Below are 15,000 nucleotides of genomic sequence, written 5' to 3' on the forward strand. Positions count from 1 at the left end.
GTAGGCACTCAAAAAATTTAACTTTACACCTTATTTACTTCTTAACTCAAGTAAATTCATTGATAAGTTGTAAAAAATGTAATGTAAAATGTAATAGATAAGAATGTTATGGCTATATAAAATTACCTACAGCACCTGGTATTCCCAGGTGGTTTCCCATCCAAGTACTAACCAGGCCCAACACTGCATAGCTTCCAAGATCTGACGAGATTGGGCATGTCCTGTGTGGTTTGGCTGTAGGTGCTCAAAAACATTAACTTTAGACCTCTTTTACTTCTTTACTCAAGTAAATTCAATGAAAAGTTGAAAAATTAAATGTAAAATGTAATAGAAAAGAATGTTATGGCAGTATAAAATTACCTACAGCTCCTGGTATTCCCAGGTGGTCTCCCATCCAAGTACTAACCAGGCCCAACACTGCATAGTTTCCAAGATCAGACGAGATTGGGCATGTCCACTGTGTTTGGGCTGTAGATGCTCAAAAACATTAACTTTAGACCTCTATTACTTCTTAACTCAAGTAAATTCATTGATAAGTTGAAAAAATTAAATTGAAAATGTAATAGAAATGAATGTTATGGCAGTATAAAATTACCTACAGCACCTGGTATTCCCAGGTGGTCTCCCATCCAAGTACTAACCAGGCCCAACACTGCATAGCTTCCAAGATCAGACGAGATTGGGCATGTCCAGTGTGGTTTGGCTGTAGGTGCTCAAAAGCATTAACTTTAGACCTCTATTACTTCTTAACTCAAGTAAATTCATTGATAAGTTGTAAAAAATGTAATGTAAAATGTAATAGATAAGAATGTTATGGCTATATAAAATTACCTACAGCACCTGGTATTCCCAGGTGGTTTCCCATCCAAGTACTAACCAGGCCCAACAGTGCATAGCTTCCAAGATCTGACGAGATTGGGCATGTCCTGTGTGGTTTGGCTGTAGGTGCTCAAAAACATTAACTTTAGACCTCTTTTACTTCTTAACTCAAGTAAATTCATTGATAAGTTGAAAAAATGAAATGTAAAATGTAATAGAAAAGAATGTTTTGGCTGTCTAAAATTACCTATAGCTCCTGGTATTCCCAGGTGGTCTCCCATCCAAGTACAAACCAGACCCAACACTGCATAGCTTCCAAGATCAGATGAGATTGGGCAAGTCCACTGTGGTATGGCTGTATGTGCTCAAAAGCATTAAATTTAGACCGCTATTACTTCTTAACTCAAGTAAATTCATTGATAAGTTGAAAAAATTAAATGTAAAATGTAATAGAAAAGACTGTTATGGCAGTATAAAATTACCTACAGCACCTGGGATTCCTAGGTGGTCTCCCATCTTAGTACTAACCAGGTCCAACACTGCATAGCTTCCAAGATCAGACGAGATTGGGCATGTCCAGTGTGGTTTGGCTGTAGGTGCTCAAATACATTAACTTTAGACCTCTTTTACTTCTTAACTCAAGTAAATTCATTGATAAGTTGAAAAAATTAAATGTAAAATGTAATAGAAAAGAATGTTATGGCTGCATAAAATTACATACAGCACTTGGTATTCCTAGGTGGTCTCCCATCCAAGTACTAACCAAGCCCAACACTGCATAGCTTCCAAGATCAGACGAGATTGGGCATGTCCAGTGTGGTTTGGCTGTAGGTGCTCAAAAATATTAACTTTAGACCTCTATTACTTCTTAACTCAAGTAAATTCATTGATAAGTTGAAAAAATTAAATGTAAAATGTAATAGAAAAGAATGTTATGGCAATATAAAATTACCTAGAGCACCTGGTATTCCCAGATGGTCTCCCATACAAGTACTAAGCAGGCCCAACACTGCATAGCTTGCAAGATCAGACGAGATTGGGCATGTCCAGTGTGGTTTGGCTGTAGGTGCTCAAAAACATTAACTTTAGACATCTTTTACTTCTTAACTCAAGTAAATTCATTGATAAGTTGAAAAAATTAAATTAAAATTTAATAGAAAAGAATGTTATGGCAGTATAAAATTAGCTACAGCACCTGGTATTCCCAGGTGGTCTCCCATTCAAGTACTAACCAGGCCCAAAACTGCATAGCTTCCAAGATCAGACGAGATTGGGCATGTCCAGTGTGGTTTGGCTGTAGGCGCTCAAAAACATTAACTTTAGACCTCTTTTACTTCTTAACTCAAGTAAATTCATTGATAAGTTAAAAAAATGTAATGTAAAATGTAATAAAAAAGAATGTTATGGCTATATAAAATTACCTACAGCACCTGGTATTCCCAGGTGGTCTCCAGTCCAAGTACTAACCAGGCCCAACACTGCATAGCTTCCAAGATCAGACGAGATTGGGCATGTCCAGTGTGGTTTGGCTGTAGGTGCTTAAAAGCATTAACTTTAGACCTCTATTACTTCTTAACTCAAGTAAATTCATTGATAAGTTGAAAAAATTAAATGTAAAATGTAATAGAAAAGAATGTTATGGCAGTATAAAATTACCTACAGCATCTGGTATTCCAAGGTGGTCTCCCATCCAAGTACTTACCAGGCCCAACACTGCATAGCTTCCAAAATCAGACAAGAAAGGGCATGTCCACTGTGGTTTGGCTGGAAGCGCTCAAAAACATTAACTTTAGACCTCATTTACTTCTTAACTCAAGTAAATTCAATGATAAGTTGAAAAATGAAATGTAAAATGTAATAGAAAAGACTGTTATGGCAGTATAAAATTACCTACAGCACCTGGTATTCCCAGGTGGTTTCCCATCCAAGTACTAACCAGGCCCAACACTGCATAGCTTCCAAGATCAAACGAGATTGGGCATGTCCAGTGTGGTTTGGCTGTAGGTGCTCAAAAGCATTAACTTTAGACCTCTATTACTTCTTAACTCAAGTAAATTCATTGATAAGTTGAAAAAATTAAATGTAAAATGTAATAGAAAAGACTGTTATGGCAGTATAAAATTACCTACAGCACCTGGGATTCCTAGGTGGTTTCCCATCCAAGTACTAACCAGGCCCAACACTGCATAGCTTCCAAGATCAGACGAGATTGGGCATGTCCAGTGTGGTTTGGCTGTAGGTGCTCAAAGACCTTAACTTTAGACCTCTTTTACTTCTTTACTCAAGTAAATTCATTGATAAGTTGAAAAAACTAAATGTAAAATGTAATAGAAAAGAATGTTATGGCTGCATAAAATTACCTACTGCACCTGGTATTCCAAGGTGGTCTCCCATCCAAGTACTAACCAGGACCACCACTGCATAGCTACCAAGTTCAGAGGAGATTGGTTATGTCCAGTGTGGATTGGCTGTAGGTTCTCAAAAGCATTATCTTTAGACCTCTATTACTTCTTAACTCACGGAAATTCATTGATAAGTTGAAAAAATTAAATGTAAAATGTAATAGAAAAGAATGTTATGCCAGTATAAAATTACCTACAGCACCTGGTATTCCCAGGTGGTCTCCCATCCAAGTACTAACCAGGCCCAACACTGCATAGCTTTCAAGATCAGACGAGATTGGGCATGTCCAGTGTGGTTTGGCTGTAGGTGCTCAAAAACATTAACTTTAGACCTCTTTTACTTCTTAACTCAAGTAAATTCATTGATAAGTTGAAAAAATTAAATGTAAAATGTAATAGAAAAGAATGTTATTGCATTATAAAATTACCTACAGCACCTGGTATTTCCAGGTGGTCTCCCATCCAAGTACTAACCAGGCCCAACACTGTATAGTTTCCAAGTTCAGACGAGATTGGGCATGTCCAGTGTGGTTTGGCTGTAGGTGCTCAAAAACATTAACTTTAGACCTCTTTTACTTCTTAACTCAAGTAAATTCAAAGATAAGTTGAAAAATGAAATGTAAAATGTAATAGAAAAGAATGTTATGGCAGTATAAAATTACCTACAACTCCTGGTATTCCCAGGTGGTCTCCCATACAAGTACTAACCATCCCAACACTGCATAGCTTCCAAGATCAGATGAGATTGGGCATGTCCAGTGTGGTTTGGCTGTAGGCGCTCAAAAACATTAACTTTAGACCTCTTTTACTTCTTAACTCAAGTAAATTCATTGATAAGTTGAAAAAATGTAATGTAAAATGTAATAGAAAAGAATGTTATGGCTATATAAAATTACCTACAGCACCTGGTATTCCCAGGTGGTCTCCAGTCCAAGTACTAACCAGGCCCAACACTGCATAGCTTCCAAGATCAGTCGAGATTGGGCATGTCCAGTGTGGTTTGGCTGTAGGTGCTCAAAAGCATTAACTTTAGACCTCTATTACTTCTTAACTCAAGAAAATTCATTGATAAGTTGAAAAAATTAAATGTAAAAAGTAATAGAAAAGACTGTTATGGCAGTATGAAATTACCTACAGCACCTGGGATTCCTAGGTGGTCTCCCATCCAAGTACTAACCAGGCCCAACACTGCATAGCTACCAAGATCAGATGAGATTGGGCATGTCCAGTGTGGTTTGACTGTAGGTGCTCAAAAACATTAACTTTAGACATCTTTTACTTCTTAACTCAAGTAAATTCATTGATAAGTTGAAAAAATTAAATAAAATATAATAGAAAAGAATGTTATTGCAGTATAAAATTACCTACAGCACCTGGTATTCCCAGGTTGTCTACCATTCAAGTACTAACCAGGCCCAACACTGCATAGCTTCCAAGATCAGACGAGATTGGGCATGTCCAGTGTGGTTTGGCTGTAGGCACTCAAAAAATTTAACTTTAGACCTTATTTACTTCTTAACTCAAGTAAATTCATTGATAAGTTGTAAAAAATGTAATGTAAAATGTAATAGATAAGAATGTTATGGCTATATAAAATTACCTACAGCACCTGGTATTCCCATGTGGTCTCCCATCCAAGTACTAACCAGGCCCAACACCGCATAGCTTCCAAGATCTGACGAGATTGGGCATGTCCTGTGTGGTTTGGCTGTAGGTGCTCAAAAACATTAACTTTAGACCTCTTTTACTTCTTAACTCAAGTAAATTCAATGAAAAGTTGAAAAATTAAATGTAAAATGTAATAGAAAAGAATGTTATGGCAGTAGAAAATTACCTACAGCTCCTGGTATTCCCAGGTGGTCTCCCATCCAAGTACTAACCAGGCCCAACACTGCATAGTTTCCAAGATCAGACGATATTGGGCATGTCCACTGTGGTTGGGCTGTAGATGCTCAAAAACATTTACTTTAGACCTCTATTACTTCTTAACTCAAGTAAATTCATTGATAAGTTGAAAAAATTAAATTTAAAATGTAATAGAAATGAATGTTATGGCAGTATAAAATTACCTACTGCACCTGGTATTCCAAGGTGGTCTCCCATCCAAGTACTAACCAGGACCACCACTGCATAGCTACCAAGTTCAGAGGAGATTGGTTATGTCCAGTGTGGATTGGCTGTAGGTTCTCAAAAGCATTAACTTTAGACCTCTATTACTTCTTAACTCACGGAAATTCATTGATAAGTTGAAAAAATTAAATGTAAAATGTAATAGAAAAGAATGTTATGCCAGCATAAAATTACCTACAGCACCTGGTATTCCCAGGTGGTCTCCCATCCAAGTACTAACCAGGCCCAACACTGCATAGCTTTCAAGATCAGACGAGATTGGGCATGTCCAGTGTGGTTTGGCTGTAGGTGCTCAAAAACATTAACTTTAGACCTCTTTTACTTCTTAACTCAAGTAAATTCATTGATAAGTTGAAAAAATTAAATGTAAAATGTAATAGAAAAGAATGTTATTGCATTATAAAATTACCTACAGCACCTGGTATTTCCAGGTGGTCTCCCATCCAAGTACTAACCAGGCCCAACACTGTATAGTTTCCAAGTTCAGACGAGATTGGGCATGTCCAGTGTGGTTTGGCTGTAGGTGCTCAAAAACATTAACTTTAGACCTCTTTTACTTCTTAACTCAAGTAAATTCAAAGATAAGTTGAAAAATTAAATGTAAAATGTAATAGAAAAGAATGTTATGGCAGTATAAAATTACCTACAACTCCTGGTATTCCCAGGTGGTCTCCCATACAAGTACTAACCATCCCAACACTGCATAGCTTCCAAGATCAGATGAGATTGGGCATGTCCAGTGTGGTTTGGCTGTAGGCGCTCAAAAACATTAACTTTAGACCTCTTTTACTTCTTAACTCAAGTAAATTCATTGATAAGTTGAAAAAATGTAATGTAAAATGTAATAGAAAAGAATGTTATGGCTATATAAAATTACCTACAGCACCTGGTATTCCCAGGTGGTCTCCAGTCCAAGTACTAACCAGGCCCAACACTGCATAGCTTCCAAGATCAGTCGAGATTGGGCATGTCCAGTGTGGTTTGGCTGTAGGTGCTCAAAAGCATTAACTTTAGACCTCTATTACTTCTTAACTCAAGAAAATTCATTGATAAGTTGAAAAAATTAAATGTAAAAAGTAATAGAAAAGACTGTTATGGCAGTATGAAATTACCTACAGCACCTGGGATTCCTAGGTGGTCTCCCATCCAAGTACTAACCAGGCCCAACACTGCATAGCTACCAAGATCAGATGAGATTGGGCATGTCCAGTGTGGTTTGACTGTAGGTGCTCAAAAACATTAACTTTAGACATCTTTTACTTCTTAACTCAAGTAAATTCATTGATAAGTTGAAAAAATTAAATAAAATATAATAGAAAAGAATGTTATTGCAGTATAAAATTACCTACAGCACCTGGTATTCCCAGGTTGTCTACCATTCAAGTACTAACCAGGCCCAACACTGCATAGCTTCCAAGATCAGACGAGATTGGGCATGTCCAGTGTGGTTTGGCTGTAGGCACTCAAAAAATTTAACTTTAGACCTTATTTACTTCTTAACTCAAGTAAATTCATTGATAAGTTGTAAAAAATGTAATGTAAAATGTAATAGATAAGAATGTTATGGCTATATAAAATTACCTACAGCACCTGGTATTCCCATGTGGTCTCCCATCCAAGTACTAACCAGGCCCAACACCGCATAGCTTCCAAGATCTGACGAGATTGGGCATGTCCTGTGTGGTTTGGCTGTAGGTGCTCAAAAACATTAACTTTAGACCTCTTTTACTTCTTAACTCAAGTAAATTCAATGAAAAGTTGAAAAATTAAATGTAAAATGTAATAGAAAAGAATGTTATGGCAGTAGAAAATTACCTACAGCTCCTGGTATTCCCAGGTGGTCTCCCATCCAAGTACTAACCAGGCCCAACACTGCATAGTTTCCAAGATCAGACGATATTGGGCATGTCCACTGTGGTTGGGCTGTAGATGCTCAAAAACATTTACTTTAGACCTCTATTACTTCTTAACTCAAGTAAATTCATTGATAAGTTGAAAAAATTAAATTTAAAATGTAATAGAAATGAATGTTATGGCAGTATAAAATTACCTACTGCACCTGGTATTCCAAGGTGGTCTCCCATCCAAGTACTAACCAGGACCACCACTGCATAGCTACCAAGTTCAGAGGAGATTGGTTATGTCCAGTGTGGATTGGCTGTAGGTTCTCAAAAGCATTAACTTTAGACCTCTATTACTTCTTAACTCACGGAAATTCATTGATAAGTTGAAAAAATTAAATGTAAAATGTAATAGAAAAGAATGTTATGCCAGTATAAAATTACCTACAGCACCTGGTATTCCCAGGTGGTCTCCCATCCAAGTACTAACCAGGCCCAACACTGCATAGCTTTCAAGATCAGACGAGATTGGGCATGTCCAGTGTGGTTTGGCTGTAGGTGCTCAAAAACATTAACTTTAGACCTCTTTTACTTCTTAACTCAAGTAAATTCATTGATAAGTTGAAAAAATTAAATGTAAAATGTAATAGAAAAGAATGTTATTGCATTATAAAATTACCTACAGCACCTGGTATTTCCAGGTGGTCTCCCATCCAAGTACTAACCAGGCCCAACACTGTATAGTTTCCAAGTTCAGACGAGATTGGGCATGTCCAGTGTGGTTTGGCTGTAGGTGCTCAAAAACATTAACTTTAGACCTCTTTTACTTCTTAACTCAAGTAAATTCAAAGATAAGTTGAAAAATTAAATGTAAAATGTAATAGAAAAGAATGTTATGGCAGCATAAAATTACCTACAACTCCTGGTATTCCCAGGTGGTCTCCCATACAAGTACTAACCATCCCAACACTGCATAGCTTCCAAGATCAGATGAGATTGGGCATGTCCAGTGTGGTTTGGCTGTAGGCGCTCAAAAACATTAACTTTAGACCTCTTTTACTTCTTAACTCAAGTAAATTCATTGATAAGTTGAAAAAATGTAATGTAAAATGTAATAGAAAAGAATGTTATGGCTATATAAAATTACCTACAGCACCTGGTATTCCCAGGTGGTCTCCAGTCCAAGTACTAACCAGGCCCAACACTGCATAGCTTCCAAGATCAGACGAGATTGGGCATGTCCAGTGTGGTTTGGCTGTAGGTGCTCAAAAGCATTAACTTTAGACCTCTATTACTTCTTAACTCAAGTAAATTCATTGATAAGTTGAAAAAATTAAATGTAAAAAGTAATAGTAAAGACTGTTATGGCAGTATATAATTACCTACAGCACCTGGGATTCCTAGGTGGTCTCCCATCCAAGTACTAACCAGGCCCAACACTGCATAGCTACCAAGATCAGATGAGATTGGGCATGTCCAGTGTGGTTTGACTGTAGGTGCTCAAAAACATTAACTTTAGACATCTTTTACTTCTTAACTCAAGTAAATTCATTGATAAGTTGAAAAAATTAAATAAAATATAATAGAAAAGAATGTTATTGCAGTATAAAATTACCTACAGCACCTGGTATTCCCAGGTTGTCTACCATTCAAGTACTAACCAGGCCCAACACTGCATAGCTTCCAAGATCAGACGAGATTGGGCATGTCCAGTGTGGTTTGGCTGTAGGCACTCAAAAACATTAACTTTAGACCTTATTTACTTCTTAACTCAAGTAAATTCATTGATAAGTTGTAAAAAATGTAATGTAAAATGTAATAGATAAGAATGTTATGGCTATATAAAATTACCTACAGCACCTGGTATTCCCATGTGGTCTCCCATCCAAGTACTTACCAGGCCCAACACTGCATAGCTTCCAAAATCAGACAAGAATGGGCATGTCCACTGTGGTTTGGCTGGAAGTGCTCAAAAACATTAACTTTAGAACTCATTTACTTCTTAACTCAAGTAAATTCAATGATAAGTTGAAAAATGAAATGTAAAATGTAATAGAAAAGAATGTTATGGCAGTATAAAATTACCTACAGCTCCTGGTATTCCCAGGAGGTCTCATATCCAAGTACTAACCAGGCCCAACACTGCATAGCTTCCAAGATCAGACGAGATTGGGCATGTCCAGTGTGGTTTGGCTGTAAGTGCTCAAAAACATTAACTTTAGACCTCTATTACCTCTTAACTCAACTAAATTCAATGATAAGTTGAAAAATGAAATGTAAAATGTAATAGAAAAGAATGTTATGGCAGTCTAAAATTACCTAGAGCACCTGGTATTCCCAGGAGGTCTCCCTTCCAAGTACTAACCAGGCCCATCACTGCATAGCTTCCAAGATCAGACGAGATTGGGCATGCCCAGTGTGGTTTGACTGTAGGTGCTCAAAAATATTAACTTTGGACATCATTTACTTCTTAACTCAAGTAAATTCATTGATAAGTTGAAAAAATTAAATTAAAATTTAATAGAAAAGAATGTTATGGCAGTATAAAATTACCTACAGCACCTGGTATTCCCAGGTGGTCTCCCATTCAAGTACTAACCAGGCCCAAAACTGCATAGCTTCCAAGATCAGACGAGATTGGGCATGTCCAGTGTGGTTTGGCTGTAGCCGCTCAAAAACATTAACTTTAGACCTCTTTTACTTCTTAACTCAAGTAAATTCATTGATAAGTTGAAAAAATGTAATGTAAAATGTAATAGAAAAGAATGTTATGGCTATATAAAATTACCTACAGCACCTGGTTTTCCCAGGTGGTCTCCAGTCCAAGTACTAACCATCCCAACACTGCATAGCTTCCAAGATCAGATGAGATTGGGCATGTCCAGTGTGGTTTGGCTGTAGGCGCTCAAAAACATTAACTTTAGACCTCTTTTACTTCTTAACTCAAGTAAATTCATTGATAAGTTGAAAAAATGTAATGTAAAATGTAATAGAAAAGAATGTTATGGCTATATAAAATTACCTACAGCACCTGGTATTCCCAGGTGGTCTCCAGTCCAAGTACTAACCAGGCCCAACACTGCATAGCTTCCAAGATCAGACGAGATTGGGCATGTCCAGTGTGGTTTGGCTGTAGGTGCTCAAAAGCATTAACTTTAGACCTCTATTACTTCTTAACTCAAGTAAATTCATTGATAAGTTGAAAAAATTAAATGTAAAAAGTAATAGAAAGGACTGTTATGGCAGTATAAAATTACCTACAGCACCTGGGATTCCCAGGTTGTCTACCATTCAAGTACTAACCAGGCCCAACACTGCATAGCTTCCAAGATCAGACGAGATTGGGCATGTCCAGTGTGGTTTGGCTGTAGGCACTCAAAAAATTTAACTTTACACCTTATTTACTTCTTAACTCAAGTAAATTCATTGATAAGTTGTAAAAAATGTAATGTAAAATGTAATAGATAAGAATGTTATGGCTATATAAAATTACCTACAGCACCTGGTATTCCCAGGTGGTTTCCCATCCAAGTACTAACCAGGCCCAACACTGCATAGCTTCCAAGATCTGACGAGATTGGGCATGTCCTGTGTGGTTTGGCTGTAGGTGCTCAAAAACATTAACTTTAGACCTCTTTTACTTCTTTACTCAAGTAAATTCAATGAAAAGTTGAAAAATTAAATGTAAAATGTAATAGAAAAGAATGTTATGGCAGTATAAAATTACCTACAGCTCCTGGTATTCCCAGGTGGTCTCCCATCCAAGTACTAACCAGGCCCAACACTGCATAGTTTCCAAGATCAGACGAGATTGGGCATGTCCACTGTGTTTGGGCTGTAGATGCTCAAAAACATTAACTTTAGACCTCTATTACTTCTTAACTCAAGTAAATTCATTGATAAGTTGAAAAAATTAAATTGAAAATGTAATAGAAATGAATGTTATGGCAGTATAAAATTACCTACAGCACCTGGTATTCCCAGGTGGTCTCCCATCCAAGTACTAACCAGGCCCAACACTGCATAGCTTCCAAGATCAGACGAGATTGGGCATGTCCAGTGTGGTTTGGCTGTAGGTGCTCAAAAGCATTAACTTTAGACCTCTATTACTTCTTAACTCAAGTAAATTCATTGATAAGTTGTAAAAAATGTAATGTAAAATGTAATAGATAAGAATGTTATGGCTATATAAAATTACCTACAGCACCTGGTATTCCCAGGTGGTTTCCCATCCAAGTACTAACCAGGCCCAACAGTGCATAGCTTCCAAGATCTGACGAGATTGGGCATGTCCTGTGTGGTTTGGCTGTAGGTGCTCAAAAACATTAACTTTAGACCTCTTTTACTTCTTAACTCAAGTAAATTCATTGATAAGTTGAAAAAATGAAATGTAAAATGTAATAGAAAAGAATGTTTTGGCTGTCTAAAATTACCTATAGCTCCTGGTATTCCCAGGTGGTCTCCCATCCAAGTACAAACCAGACCCAACACTGCATAGCTTCCAAGATCAGATGAGATTGGGCAAGTCCACTGTGGTATGGCTGTATGTGCTCAAAAGCATTAAATTTAGACCGCTATTACTTCTTAACTCAAGTAAATTCATTGATAAGTTGAAAAAATTAAATGTAAAATGTAATAGAAAAGACTGTTATGGCAGTATAAAATTACCTACAGCACCTGGGATTCCTAGGTGGTCTCCCATCTTAGTACTAACCAGGTCCAACACTGCATAGCTTCCAAGATCAGACGAGATTGGGCATGTCCAGTGTGGTTTGGCTGTAGGTGCTCAAATACATTAACTTTAGACCTCTTTTACTTCTTAACTCAAGTAAATTCATTGATAAGTTGAAAAAATTAAATGTAAAATGTAATAGAAAAGAATGTTATGGCTGCATAAAATTACATACAGCACTTGGTATTCCTAGGTGGTCTCCCATCCAAGTACTAACCAAGCCCAACACTGCATAGCTTCCAAGATCAGACGAGATTGGGCATGTCCAGTGTGGTTTGGCTGTAGGTGCTCAAAAATATTAACTTTAGACCTCTATTACTTCTTAACTCAAGTAAATTCATTGATAAGTTGAAAAAATTAAATGTAAAATGTAATAGAAAAGAATGTTATGGCAATATAAAATTACCTAGAGCACCTGGTATTCCCAGATGGTCTCCCATACAAGTACTAAGCAGGCCCAACACTGCATAGCTTGCAAGATCAGACGAGATTGGGCATGTCCAGTGTGGTTTGGCTGTAGGTGCTCAAAAACATTAACTTTAGACATCTTTTACTTCTTAACTCAAGTAAATTCATTGATAAGTTGAAAAAATTAAATTAAAATTTAATAGAAAAGAATGTTATGGCAGTATAAAATTAGCTACAGCACCTGGTATTCCCAGGTGGTCTCCCATTCAAGTACTAACCAGGCCCAAAACTGCATAGCTTCCAAGATCAGACGAGATTGGGCATGTCCAGTGTGGTTTGGCTGTAGGCGCTCAAAAACATTAACTTTAGACCTCTTTTACTTCTTAACTCAAGTAAATTCATTGATAAGTTAAAAAAATGTAATGTAAAATGTAATAAAAAAGAATGTTATGGCTATATAAAATTACCTACAGCACCTGGTATTCCCAGGTGGTCTCCAGTCCAAGTACTAACCAGGCCCAACACTGCATAGCTTCCAAGATCAGACGAGATTGGGCATGTCCAGTGTGGTTTGGCTGTAGGTGCTTAAAAGCATTAACTTTAGACCTCTATTACTTCTTAACTCAAGTAAATTCATTGATAAGTTGAAAAAATTAAATGTAAAATGTAATAGAAAAGAATGTTATGGCAGTATAAAATTACCTACAGCATCTGGTATTCCAAGGTGGTCTCCCATCCAAGTACTTACCAGGCCCAACACTGCATAGCTTCCAAAATCAGACAAGAAAGGCATGTCCACTGTGGTTTGGCTGGAAGCGCTCAAAAACATTAACTTTAGACCTCATTTACTTCTTAACTCAAGTAAATTCAATGATAAGTTGAAAAATGAAATGTAAAATGTAATAGAAAAGACTGTTATGGCAGTATAAAATTACCTACAGCACCTGGTATTCCCAGGTGGTTTCCCATCCAAGTACTAACCAGGCCCAACACTGCATAGCTTCCAAGATCAAACGAGATTGGGCATGTCCAGTGTGGTTTGGCTGTAGGTGCTCAAAAGCATTAACTTTAGACCTCTATTACTTCTTAACTCAAGTAAATTCATTGATAAGTTGAAAAAATTAAATGTAAAATGTAATAGAAAAGACTGTTATGGCAGTATAAAATTACCTACAGCACCTGGGATTCCTAGGTGGTTTCCCATCCAAGTACTAACCAGGCCCAACACTGCATAGCTTCCAAGATCAGACGAGATTGGGCATGTCCAGTGTGGTTTGGCTGTAGGTGCTCAAAGACCTTAACTTTAGACCTCTTTTACTTCTTTACTCAAGTAAATTCATTGATAAGTTGAAAAAACTAAATGTAAAATGTAATAGAAAAGAATGTTATGGCTGCATAAAATTACCTACTGCACCTGGTATTCCAAGGTGGTCTCCCATCCAAGTACTAACCAGGACCACCACTGCATAGCTACCAAGTTCAGAGGAGATTGGTTATGTCCAGTGTGGATTGGCTGTAGGTTCTCAAAAGCATTATCTTTAGACCTCTATTACTTCTTAACTCACGGAAATTCATTGATAAGTTGAAAAAATTAAATGTAAAATGTAATAGAAAAGAATGTTATGCCAGTATAAAATTACCTACAGCACCTGGTATTCCCAGGTGGTCTCCCATCCAAGTACTAACCAGGCCCAACACTGCATAGCTTTCAAGATCAGACGAGATTGGGCATGTCCAGTGTGGTTTGGCTGTAGGTGCTCAAAAACATTAACTTTAGACCTCTTTTACTTCTTAACTCAAGTAAATTCATTGATAAGTTGAAAAAATTAAATGTAAAATGTAATAGAAAAGAATGTTATTGCATTATAAAATTACCTACAGCACCTGGTATTTCCAGGTGGTCTCCCATCCAAGTACTAACCAGGCCCAACACTGTATAGTTTCCAAGTTCAGACGAGATTGGGCATGTCCAGTGTGGTTTGGCTGTAGGTGCTCAAAAACATTAACTTTAGACCTCTTTTACTTCTTAACTCAAGTAAATTCAAAGATAAGTTGAAAAATGAAATGTAAAATGTAATAGAAAAGATTGTTATGGCAGTATAAAATTACCTACAACTCCTGGTATTCCCAGGTGGTCTCCCATACAAGTACTAACCATCCCAACACTGCATAGCTTCCAAGATCAGATGAGATTGGGCATGTCCAGTGTGGTTTGGCTGTAGGCGCTCAAAAACATTAACTTTAGACCTCTTTTACTTCTTAACTCAAGTAAATTCATTGATAAGTTGAAAAAATGTAATGTAAAATGTAATAGAAAAGAATGTTATGGCTATATAAAATTACCTACAGCACCTGGTATTCCCAGGTGGTCTCCAGTCCAAGTACTAACCAGGCCCAACACTGCATAGCTTCCAAGATCAGTCGAGATTGGGCATGTCCAGTGTGGTTTGGCTGTAGGTGCTCAAAAGCATTAACTTTAGACCTCTATTACTTCTTAACTCAAGAAAATTCATTGATAAGTTGAAAAAATTAAATGTAAAAAGTAATAGAAAAGACTGTTATGGCAGTATGAAATTACCTACAGCACCTGGGATTCCTAGGTGGTCTCCCATCCAAGTACTAACCAGGCCCAACACTGCATAGCTACCAAGATCAGATGAGATTGGGC

General features: G+C 37.2%; 2 non-coding genes and 61 pseudogenes across 2 annotated transcripts; all 63 read right to left on the reverse strand.

Moving 5' to 3' along the window:
* LOC148465023 (5S ribosomal RNA) overlaps positions 1 to 6 on the reverse strand; it is a 119-nt pseudogene extending 113 nt beyond the window's left edge.
* A 117-nt stretch (positions 7 to 123) lies between these two features.
* Positions 124 to 242, reverse strand: LOC148465024 (5S ribosomal RNA; annotated as a pseudogene).
* Positions 243 to 357: 115 nt separating this feature from the next.
* LOC148465025 (5S ribosomal RNA) lies at positions 358 to 476 on the reverse strand (annotated as a pseudogene).
* A 116-nt stretch (positions 477 to 592) lies between these two features.
* On the reverse strand, positions 593 to 711 carry LOC148465026 (5S ribosomal RNA). Its single transcript, XR_015873105.1, has one exon. It is a non-coding gene; the product is annotated as a 5S ribosomal RNA (ribosomal RNA).
* Positions 712 to 828: 117 nt separating this feature from the next.
* LOC148465027 (5S ribosomal RNA) lies at positions 829 to 947 on the reverse strand (annotated as a pseudogene).
* A 116-nt stretch (positions 948 to 1,063) lies between these two features.
* On the reverse strand, positions 1,064 to 1,182 carry LOC148465028 (5S ribosomal RNA; annotated as a pseudogene).
* Positions 1,183 to 1,298: 116 nt separating this feature from the next.
* Positions 1,299 to 1,417, reverse strand: LOC148465029 (5S ribosomal RNA; annotated as a pseudogene).
* A 116-nt stretch (positions 1,418 to 1,533) lies between these two features.
* Positions 1,534 to 1,652, reverse strand: LOC148465030 (5S ribosomal RNA; annotated as a pseudogene).
* Positions 1,653 to 1,768: 116 nt separating this feature from the next.
* Positions 1,769 to 1,887, reverse strand: LOC148465031 (5S ribosomal RNA; annotated as a pseudogene).
* Positions 1,888 to 2,002: 115 nt separating this feature from the next.
* Positions 2,003 to 2,121, reverse strand: LOC148465032 (5S ribosomal RNA; annotated as a pseudogene).
* A 116-nt stretch (positions 2,122 to 2,237) lies between these two features.
* On the reverse strand, positions 2,238 to 2,356 carry LOC148465033 (5S ribosomal RNA; annotated as a pseudogene).
* A 350-nt stretch (positions 2,357 to 2,706) lies between these two features.
* LOC148465034 (5S ribosomal RNA) lies at positions 2,707 to 2,825 on the reverse strand (annotated as a pseudogene).
* A 116-nt stretch (positions 2,826 to 2,941) lies between these two features.
* Positions 2,942 to 3,060, reverse strand: LOC148465035 (5S ribosomal RNA; annotated as a pseudogene).
* A 116-nt stretch (positions 3,061 to 3,176) lies between these two features.
* On the reverse strand, positions 3,177 to 3,295 carry LOC148465036 (5S ribosomal RNA; annotated as a pseudogene).
* Positions 3,296 to 3,411: 116 nt separating this feature from the next.
* LOC148465037 (5S ribosomal RNA) lies at positions 3,412 to 3,530 on the reverse strand (annotated as a pseudogene).
* Positions 3,531 to 3,646: 116 nt separating this feature from the next.
* Positions 3,647 to 3,765, reverse strand: LOC148465038 (5S ribosomal RNA; annotated as a pseudogene).
* Positions 3,766 to 3,880: 115 nt separating this feature from the next.
* LOC148465039 (5S ribosomal RNA) lies at positions 3,881 to 3,998 on the reverse strand (annotated as a pseudogene).
* Positions 3,999 to 4,114: 116 nt separating this feature from the next.
* On the reverse strand, positions 4,115 to 4,233 carry LOC148465040 (5S ribosomal RNA; annotated as a pseudogene).
* Positions 4,234 to 4,349: 116 nt separating this feature from the next.
* Positions 4,350 to 4,468, reverse strand: LOC148465041 (5S ribosomal RNA; annotated as a pseudogene).
* A 114-nt stretch (positions 4,469 to 4,582) lies between these two features.
* On the reverse strand, positions 4,583 to 4,701 carry LOC148465042 (5S ribosomal RNA; annotated as a pseudogene).
* Positions 4,702 to 4,818: 117 nt separating this feature from the next.
* Positions 4,819 to 4,937, reverse strand: LOC148465043 (5S ribosomal RNA; annotated as a pseudogene).
* Positions 4,938 to 5,052: 115 nt separating this feature from the next.
* On the reverse strand, positions 5,053 to 5,171 carry LOC148465044 (5S ribosomal RNA; annotated as a pseudogene).
* A 116-nt stretch (positions 5,172 to 5,287) lies between these two features.
* Positions 5,288 to 5,406, reverse strand: LOC148465045 (5S ribosomal RNA; annotated as a pseudogene).
* Positions 5,407 to 5,522: 116 nt separating this feature from the next.
* LOC148465046 (5S ribosomal RNA) lies at positions 5,523 to 5,641 on the reverse strand (annotated as a pseudogene).
* Positions 5,642 to 5,757: 116 nt separating this feature from the next.
* LOC148465047 (5S ribosomal RNA) lies at positions 5,758 to 5,876 on the reverse strand (annotated as a pseudogene).
* A 115-nt stretch (positions 5,877 to 5,991) lies between these two features.
* On the reverse strand, positions 5,992 to 6,109 carry LOC148465048 (5S ribosomal RNA; annotated as a pseudogene).
* Positions 6,110 to 6,225: 116 nt separating this feature from the next.
* LOC148465049 (5S ribosomal RNA) lies at positions 6,226 to 6,344 on the reverse strand (annotated as a pseudogene).
* Positions 6,345 to 6,460: 116 nt separating this feature from the next.
* Positions 6,461 to 6,579, reverse strand: LOC148465050 (5S ribosomal RNA; annotated as a pseudogene).
* A 114-nt stretch (positions 6,580 to 6,693) lies between these two features.
* On the reverse strand, positions 6,694 to 6,812 carry LOC148465051 (5S ribosomal RNA; annotated as a pseudogene).
* A 117-nt stretch (positions 6,813 to 6,929) lies between these two features.
* On the reverse strand, positions 6,930 to 7,048 carry LOC148465052 (5S ribosomal RNA; annotated as a pseudogene).
* Positions 7,049 to 7,163: 115 nt separating this feature from the next.
* On the reverse strand, positions 7,164 to 7,282 carry LOC148465053 (5S ribosomal RNA; annotated as a pseudogene).
* Positions 7,283 to 7,398: 116 nt separating this feature from the next.
* On the reverse strand, positions 7,399 to 7,517 carry LOC148465054 (5S ribosomal RNA; annotated as a pseudogene).
* A 116-nt stretch (positions 7,518 to 7,633) lies between these two features.
* On the reverse strand, positions 7,634 to 7,752 carry LOC148465055 (5S ribosomal RNA; annotated as a pseudogene).
* A 116-nt stretch (positions 7,753 to 7,868) lies between these two features.
* Positions 7,869 to 7,987, reverse strand: LOC148465056 (5S ribosomal RNA; annotated as a pseudogene).
* A 115-nt stretch (positions 7,988 to 8,102) lies between these two features.
* Positions 8,103 to 8,220, reverse strand: LOC148465057 (5S ribosomal RNA; annotated as a pseudogene).
* Positions 8,221 to 8,336: 116 nt separating this feature from the next.
* Positions 8,337 to 8,455, reverse strand: LOC148465058 (5S ribosomal RNA; annotated as a pseudogene).
* Positions 8,456 to 8,571: 116 nt separating this feature from the next.
* Positions 8,572 to 8,690, reverse strand: LOC148465059 (5S ribosomal RNA; annotated as a pseudogene).
* A 114-nt stretch (positions 8,691 to 8,804) lies between these two features.
* Positions 8,805 to 8,923, reverse strand: LOC148465060 (5S ribosomal RNA; annotated as a pseudogene).
* A 117-nt stretch (positions 8,924 to 9,040) lies between these two features.
* LOC148465061 (5S ribosomal RNA) lies at positions 9,041 to 9,159 on the reverse strand (annotated as a pseudogene).
* Positions 9,160 to 9,274: 115 nt separating this feature from the next.
* On the reverse strand, positions 9,275 to 9,393 carry LOC148465062 (5S ribosomal RNA; annotated as a pseudogene).
* A 115-nt stretch (positions 9,394 to 9,508) lies between these two features.
* Positions 9,509 to 9,627, reverse strand: LOC148465063 (5S ribosomal RNA; annotated as a pseudogene).
* Positions 9,628 to 9,742: 115 nt separating this feature from the next.
* LOC148465064 (5S ribosomal RNA) lies at positions 9,743 to 9,861 on the reverse strand (annotated as a pseudogene).
* A 116-nt stretch (positions 9,862 to 9,977) lies between these two features.
* Positions 9,978 to 10,095, reverse strand: LOC148465065 (5S ribosomal RNA; annotated as a pseudogene).
* A 116-nt stretch (positions 10,096 to 10,211) lies between these two features.
* LOC148465066 (5S ribosomal RNA) lies at positions 10,212 to 10,330 on the reverse strand (annotated as a pseudogene).
* A 116-nt stretch (positions 10,331 to 10,446) lies between these two features.
* LOC148465067 (5S ribosomal RNA) lies at positions 10,447 to 10,565 on the reverse strand (annotated as a pseudogene).
* Positions 10,566 to 10,682: 117 nt separating this feature from the next.
* LOC148465068 (5S ribosomal RNA) lies at positions 10,683 to 10,801 on the reverse strand (annotated as a pseudogene).
* A 115-nt stretch (positions 10,802 to 10,916) lies between these two features.
* LOC148465069 (5S ribosomal RNA) lies at positions 10,917 to 11,035 on the reverse strand (annotated as a pseudogene).
* A 116-nt stretch (positions 11,036 to 11,151) lies between these two features.
* LOC148465070 (5S ribosomal RNA) lies at positions 11,152 to 11,270 on the reverse strand. Its single transcript, XR_015873106.1, has one exon. It is a non-coding gene; the product is annotated as a 5S ribosomal RNA (ribosomal RNA).
* A 117-nt stretch (positions 11,271 to 11,387) lies between these two features.
* Positions 11,388 to 11,506, reverse strand: LOC148465071 (5S ribosomal RNA; annotated as a pseudogene).
* A 116-nt stretch (positions 11,507 to 11,622) lies between these two features.
* LOC148465072 (5S ribosomal RNA) lies at positions 11,623 to 11,741 on the reverse strand (annotated as a pseudogene).
* A 116-nt stretch (positions 11,742 to 11,857) lies between these two features.
* On the reverse strand, positions 11,858 to 11,976 carry LOC148465073 (5S ribosomal RNA; annotated as a pseudogene).
* A 116-nt stretch (positions 11,977 to 12,092) lies between these two features.
* Positions 12,093 to 12,211, reverse strand: LOC148465074 (5S ribosomal RNA; annotated as a pseudogene).
* A 116-nt stretch (positions 12,212 to 12,327) lies between these two features.
* On the reverse strand, positions 12,328 to 12,446 carry LOC148465075 (5S ribosomal RNA; annotated as a pseudogene).
* A 115-nt stretch (positions 12,447 to 12,561) lies between these two features.
* On the reverse strand, positions 12,562 to 12,680 carry LOC148465076 (5S ribosomal RNA; annotated as a pseudogene).
* Positions 12,681 to 12,796: 116 nt separating this feature from the next.
* LOC148465077 (5S ribosomal RNA) lies at positions 12,797 to 12,915 on the reverse strand (annotated as a pseudogene).
* Positions 12,916 to 13,264: 349 nt separating this feature from the next.
* LOC148465078 (5S ribosomal RNA) lies at positions 13,265 to 13,383 on the reverse strand (annotated as a pseudogene).
* A 116-nt stretch (positions 13,384 to 13,499) lies between these two features.
* Positions 13,500 to 13,618, reverse strand: LOC148465079 (5S ribosomal RNA; annotated as a pseudogene).
* A 116-nt stretch (positions 13,619 to 13,734) lies between these two features.
* LOC148465080 (5S ribosomal RNA) lies at positions 13,735 to 13,853 on the reverse strand (annotated as a pseudogene).
* Positions 13,854 to 13,969: 116 nt separating this feature from the next.
* On the reverse strand, positions 13,970 to 14,088 carry LOC148465081 (5S ribosomal RNA; annotated as a pseudogene).
* A 116-nt stretch (positions 14,089 to 14,204) lies between these two features.
* On the reverse strand, positions 14,205 to 14,323 carry LOC148465082 (5S ribosomal RNA; annotated as a pseudogene).
* Positions 14,324 to 14,438: 115 nt separating this feature from the next.
* On the reverse strand, positions 14,439 to 14,556 carry LOC148465083 (5S ribosomal RNA; annotated as a pseudogene).
* Positions 14,557 to 14,672: 116 nt separating this feature from the next.
* Positions 14,673 to 14,791, reverse strand: LOC148465084 (5S ribosomal RNA; annotated as a pseudogene).
* Positions 14,792 to 14,907: 116 nt separating this feature from the next.
* The window catches only part of LOC148465085 (5S ribosomal RNA), a 119-nt pseudogene continuing 26 nt past the window's right edge, over positions 14,908 to 15,000 (reverse strand).

Source organism: Taudactylus pleione, unplaced genomic scaffold (assembly GCF_031769625.1).
Source record: "Taudactylus pleione unplaced genomic scaffold, aTauple2 ptg000967l, whole genome shotgun sequence".
NCBI lineage: Eukaryota > Metazoa > Chordata > Amphibia > Anura > Myobatrachidae > Taudactylus > Taudactylus pleione.